Here is a 6,114-nt window from a genome sequence, read left to right as displayed (position 1 = left end):
CAACTATATCAGTTGATTGCTACTTAGTTTAATGCAAATTAAATCAAAACAAACATTAAATTTAAATTATTCTCCAATTAGGTCAGACACAATGTCTATCCTTTCAGGGTTCTCTATGATTACTCATAACTCGTGTTAATAGTAGCATATAATATATAAATTAAGCCATTATGGAACATTTTATTTTCTTACTTTTGAATATTTATACACTAAAATCAAACTCAACAATATCTTAGAATAATCTCACCCCAAATTCTTAAAGTTTTTCAACTTATTTGCTCCACATATTGTCCTCTAACATGCCATATTTCTTTTGAAAGTTTCTTCCTGTTTTAATATAAAACCTGGGGAAAAAAGGGAAATATAAAAGTGGATTTATAAATTTGTTAATTTATACAGTGTTTTTTTTTGTAAATATCAGTATACATCATGTTTCCACATTAAGATCATTTTCATATTGACCTCTCATGGAATTGGTCAATGCCAATGGCCCTCCCTAGAAATAGCACATCAATGATCTACATTGACATAAATGTAAGATAAATAAACATATACAAAATTATAGATCAAATAAACTATAGTTCGAGAAACAGAAGTACAGAACAGATATCAATTACATAATTTTTGCCACTCACATTGTAGTTTCAAGTGAAAATTACATAATTGAGTAGCTTAAATTCAGTTGAGTTGAAGTATTTCCAATCCATTACTAATAAGTATTGGACATTTTCAGGTTAGGTATGTGCTTAAAGAAACAATTTGTACCTCCAATGTCATCTACCATTCCCCTACATATTCTTCTAACATTTCAATCATATTTTCAGCATCACCCTCCTAACTAATAGAATTACTCTATTCATAATTAAAATATATTAAAATGGACATAAATCATGCATGATTCAAATAAAGTAGCCACAATGAGTTACGTGTTGCATAAGACTTTCTTCTTCTTCTCTCTCTCTCTCTCTCAATGGCTACATATCACAATGCTTAGAACAACCTTTCTACCCTTCTTGGTCCTGCAAATAGATACAATGAAAAGAAGGATCACAATAGGAGGAACAAAAGCAACTTATTTATTATTAATAAATAACTTAGAATTAATCTATTCATACATCCTTGCCTCACAAAGGTTTGTTTTTGTTGGTTTTTACTCTTCATCTTATGAGAAAATAAGAAAAGGGCGTTTTTAATGCAAACCTGATAATCATGCTTCATAATGTACTTTCAGCTACAACCATTTTTTGAAAGAGAAATGAAGTTTTTCTTTGTTACCGATGACACTTTCAGCCATGTCCATAAATGCCTTACAGAGGGTATATAACATTAGAGTCAATAATTAATATCATAATATGAATATTCAAAGCATACAAACTCTAACATGATGACCTTCAAACTTTAAATAAACATCAAGGGTAAAAGTCGTACAACACTATACTTGCAAGGATCTTGATTTTTTTAATAGGCATAAAAGATGTAATATTTGCTAGTATTCCAACTCCCATAGGCCAAACTGAATGCGCCTCGAACCCAAAAACTGCATTAACAAAGACAATTATCTTGTAAAAAGTGCAAATAAACTTAAATGAACGAAACAATAACTTCATTCAGATGAAGAAAATCGATCCACAGGTTAAAATGATACTTATAAAGAGATAGATATATGATATGATGAAATATACAAACTAATTGCTGAAAGGTGCAAACCTTTGATATACAGGAGGATCATTTGCTTAAGTAGGCATCGAATTTGGTAGGAAACTATAAACAAACTGTCATAATCAAGAATCAAAAACAGGGTACCATCACACAAACAACTGAAAGCCATCAAAAGTCAACTAAACGCATTAATACGCCTATGTAAAATGCCAACAGAAGTATCAACCTCTAACAAATTCAAAGAAAACACAATATTTAGTCCATCAAGGTTTGAAATCTTATGGAAATATCGGTCTTGGTTATATTCGTGTACCTTGATTAGAGAAATTTCAAGTTGTGAAGAGCATGTTACTATCAAATAGATAACAAAAAAAAAAGATGATATGGCTTCCAAAATTAAGCATCATAATTTCATTGTTTTAGTTGTAACAGCTTCACTGGAGGACCATTTTGCCCCCATCAATACATATGGCAACTCATATGAAAGTGTCATTTAATTAAATACCTGTGCTGCATGTGCCTCTTGGTCCTGAAGCATGTATGATGTAATTAATGAAATTACATATATGAATAATCCACAATCTTCATATCATCAATCATCACAATCTGGTTCCCGATAGCGTAATTTGTAGAACGAAATTAGCATAGTATAAGAAATAATACTACATTCGCATACTTTTCGGTCATCTACAACATATCATATTAAGAAATCATGAATTCATTATAAAAGTTTAACCTACAAGCTGAAATTCAATGAAACATAACTAAATTAGAACGCCACACACAAAAAAAAACTTTATATCATCCATAAACCATATAGAAATGTGTTTATTCCACTATAACGTTCCTTTTTAAGTTTCTAAACAATAACACTACAATCAGGTTTATTAACGCATACATATCTGTCACCATGCTCACCATTTGCATCAAAATCAAGATTCCACTGAGTGAATCCTTGCATTACAACATAACCTACAGTGAAAATGACCTATGAAGATTCAGAGTAGCTATGAAGATTCAGAGTAGCTACAGCTTGACATTATGCAAATATTAACCTCCACTTTAATAAAATAATGAAAAAGAATACTTGGTAGAACTCACTGTAACATCATTATCAATTCTATTCGAGATCCCATCTACTACAATTTGAATGCGACACCTTTCAACCATTCAAAAAGTATACTGATTAAAAGAATGGATTAGCTTCTTGGTATCCGACTGCGGTAAGGGGAATTAGAAATAAGACATGGTTTAAGTATTTCATCGAGCACTTAGAGAGCATAATCAAACTTGTCACATTTCACAATACATCCTTCTCTTATTTTCCTCATTCATGTTATCATTTATTTTACTCTATCTCTACATCAAATCCAAAGCTTCAACGTTCTAAAATATATCAATGCAGGCACAGATTAACATGAAAAATATCAAAGTTGGTTAAGAATAAAATCAGTGGGTAGTTTACCATAATGAAAATCACATATCAAAATGATAGCTAATAGAATGAGCTTATATTACATTGGTGGAAGTAGTGAAGTAACTAAAAAAACACAATACCTAATAACAAATGATGTAGTTGCCATAATGTTGTCTCATCCCATTGGTCTAATTCCAAACTTGCAGATATAAGCATCCAAAACTTCACAAGGAAGCGATGTTAAAGTCTCAAGAGTATTTGGATTACATGTGGAGATTTGCAGTGTAGAAATATATAGGGGAAGGGATGACAATGAAGTAACTCAAACGCCATGTTATGGATGAATAAGAAGGTATTCTCCAATCGTTTCTTTTGGGAGTTCTGGTTGCTTCAAACAACAACATGGGGGATGCGAACCCTAACCTGAAAAGCGAGACATGCAGCAATAGAAGAAGTGGCGTAATGTGACACCACTCAAAGTTTGGTCAAAAATAAATTGATCAATAATCGTAATTGGGATGAACCAAGTGGTAGACTTTGTAACAAGGTTTCCAAAAACATAAAGAACACTGAAATCCGAGTTATAACGAAGAAGTTATGACCAATCGAAAATCCGCGTCAAAACCGGCAAAACACTGTTCAGTGTAAAAAGTGAATTTTCGATAAAAGGCTTTTTAGCCTAACCAATCTAAATGAAAGTTGTAGAATATGTTAAACCGAGAACGTTCATAAAAAGAACGTCAAAATCTGACTTCGTATGAGGAAGTTATGGTTTTTCGAAGTTTCGGTTTAGCAGTAGACAGCTAAAAATTCGAAATATAAATCGATCGATATTTAGTCGAGGCAACTTAAACGAGAATCGAAGGTCTTGTCAAAAGTAGCACAACGGTAAAAAGACAGACGAAAACGGACGTCGGATGAAGAAGTTATGAATTTTTAACGAATTCTCGTCCCGGTCTGTTTAAAACAATAATATTAAAAATAAAGTCAAAACCAGCCGACAAAGTCTAAACGAAAGTCGTAGGGTATGATTTTACCTACGCGTGCATATAAAGAACGTCAAAAACGGAGCTCGTATGCGAAAGTTATGAATTTCGCAAGTTTTTGGCACAAAAATCGAGAAATTGTGGATAACCGAGAAATTTCGCATGTCACTCTTCGGACACGTCATCATCACGTGCGAAACTCCACGTGTCATCCTCTGGTTGGACCGTAGTTCACGTGTCACCTTCTTAGTGGACCGCAGCCGAGGTCCAATAAGCTTCGGATAGCACTCGCATGAGACATTCCTCGGATGACCCTTCGCATGCGTGGCCTTCTCCCATTGGACCGAAGTCCGGTCCAGTCCGAAGCCACCGCCTCGCCACCGGGTCCGAGCCTCGCATGTGTACACTCCGCATGTCTGACGCGTGTCCTGCGGACTCCTCACCCTCGCCAGGTGGCTGCTCACTCACCATCTCGGACCGCACCCTCGCACCCCTATATAAAGGGTGCGAGACTCCTCGGCTAAGAAGGTTTTTTCACCCCATTTTTCATCCATTTTGCACCATTTCACCCCCTCAACTTTGTCACGACCCCCGAAGGCCCCGGTATCACGTCTAATGCCCGAAGCAAGCCCCGGAGCCCCGAAATTCTCGAGAAGTCATCCTCTCTCCTGTCGAAACTCTGCCCGGTTTGAGCCGGTTTTTCGTCAAACAAACTCTTTTCCGGGAAACGAAACGCTGCCCGAATCACCGCTTATCAAAGTGAGTTCACACCCCTATAATTTACCTTTTCAATGGTTTTTAAATGCTTTTTAGGGAGGGAATACAAGTTTAACACAATATTAAATTGTGTTAATAACTGTATGTGATAATAATCACACAGAAAATTTTCGTATGCTTTTAAGAATTATCAAATACTTCCAAAATAACTTAAAGCCATGTTAAATCTTAAAAGTCATGTAAACTCCGTTAAATTCTTTGAAAAATGTTTTATAAACTATTTCAAATTTTATATGCCAAAATCATGTGTATATATGTATAAATATATAAATAAGATTTGAAGGGCTTAGGACTAATGAATTATCTTATTTTCTTTTCCTTCTTTGGATGTGGAATTAAGGTTTTATTATTTGTCCGAAGGTCGTTTCCTTCTTAATTATATATATATATATATATATATATATATATATATATTATACATATATGAGTACAAAAGGTTACTCCTTTTGGTATCTTCACCTTTGTATTAGGCTGAGCAAAGGTGTTCATCCATGAGAAACCATGCTAATCAGATAGAACATATAAATTATAATAGGTATAGTTAATGATTCAAAACTAAAGATACAAGTATGATTCACGACTGTATACTTTCCAAGGAAATTACCAAAATACATTCAAATATAACAAGATATGTATAACACCTTTAATATACGAACAACATATTAAAGAAGTAAAGATACATCATACCGGGTTTGCATTAACAAAGGTACGATATACAGGGTACCAGAGTTAGCTATCACGGGTAATAATACATCATACCGGGTTTGCATTAACAAAGGTACGATATACAGAGTACCAGAGTTAGCAATCACGGGTAATAATACATCATACCGGGTTTGCATTAACAAAGGTACTATACAAAGTACCAGAGTTAGCAAACATGAGGTAATGTCGGGTTTGCATTAGCAAAGGTACTATACAGAGTACCCGAGTTAGCAAACACGAGGTAATAATACATCCTGCCGGGTTTGCATTAGCAAAGGTACTATACAGAGTACCCGAGTTAGCAAACACGAGGTAATAATACATTCTGCCGGGTTTGCATTAGCAAAGGTACTATACAGAGTACCCGATTTAGCAAACACGAGGTAATAATACATTATACCGGGTTTGCATTAACCAAGGGTACGATACAAACTACCAGAGTTAGCATTCACAGGTAATAATAATACATCGTAAATCTCGTTGAAACAATAAATTTGTGAGACCCTTCACGGTGTACTTATCTAAGTACGACCTTTTAAGTCCTGAACTATTAGCCAGAATCTCTTGTAG

General features: G+C 34.5%; 1 long non-coding RNA gene across 1 annotated transcript; it reads right to left on the bottom strand.

The window, feature by feature from the left end:
• Nucleotides 1-259: 259 nt before the first annotated feature.
• On the bottom strand, nucleotides 260-817 carry LOC145103737 (uncharacterized). The gene is made up of 3 exons (XR_013706825.1): nucleotides 766-817; nucleotides 463-518; nucleotides 260-344 (listed from the first exon to the last, which is right to left on the bottom strand). It is a non-coding gene; the product is annotated as an uncharacterized LOC145103737 (long non-coding RNA).
• Nucleotides 818-6,114: the final 5,297 nt, after the last annotated feature.

The sequence above is a fragment of the Lactuca virosa genome, chromosome 4, assembly GCF_052849685.1.
Source record: "Lactuca virosa cultivar CGN04683 chromosome 4, Lactuca_virosa_CGN04683_v6, whole genome shotgun sequence".
NCBI lineage: Eukaryota > Viridiplantae > Streptophyta > Magnoliopsida > Asterales > Asteraceae > Lactuca > Lactuca virosa.
Note: the sequence above shows the minus strand (reverse complement) of the source record. Positions and strands in the feature narration are given on the sequence as shown.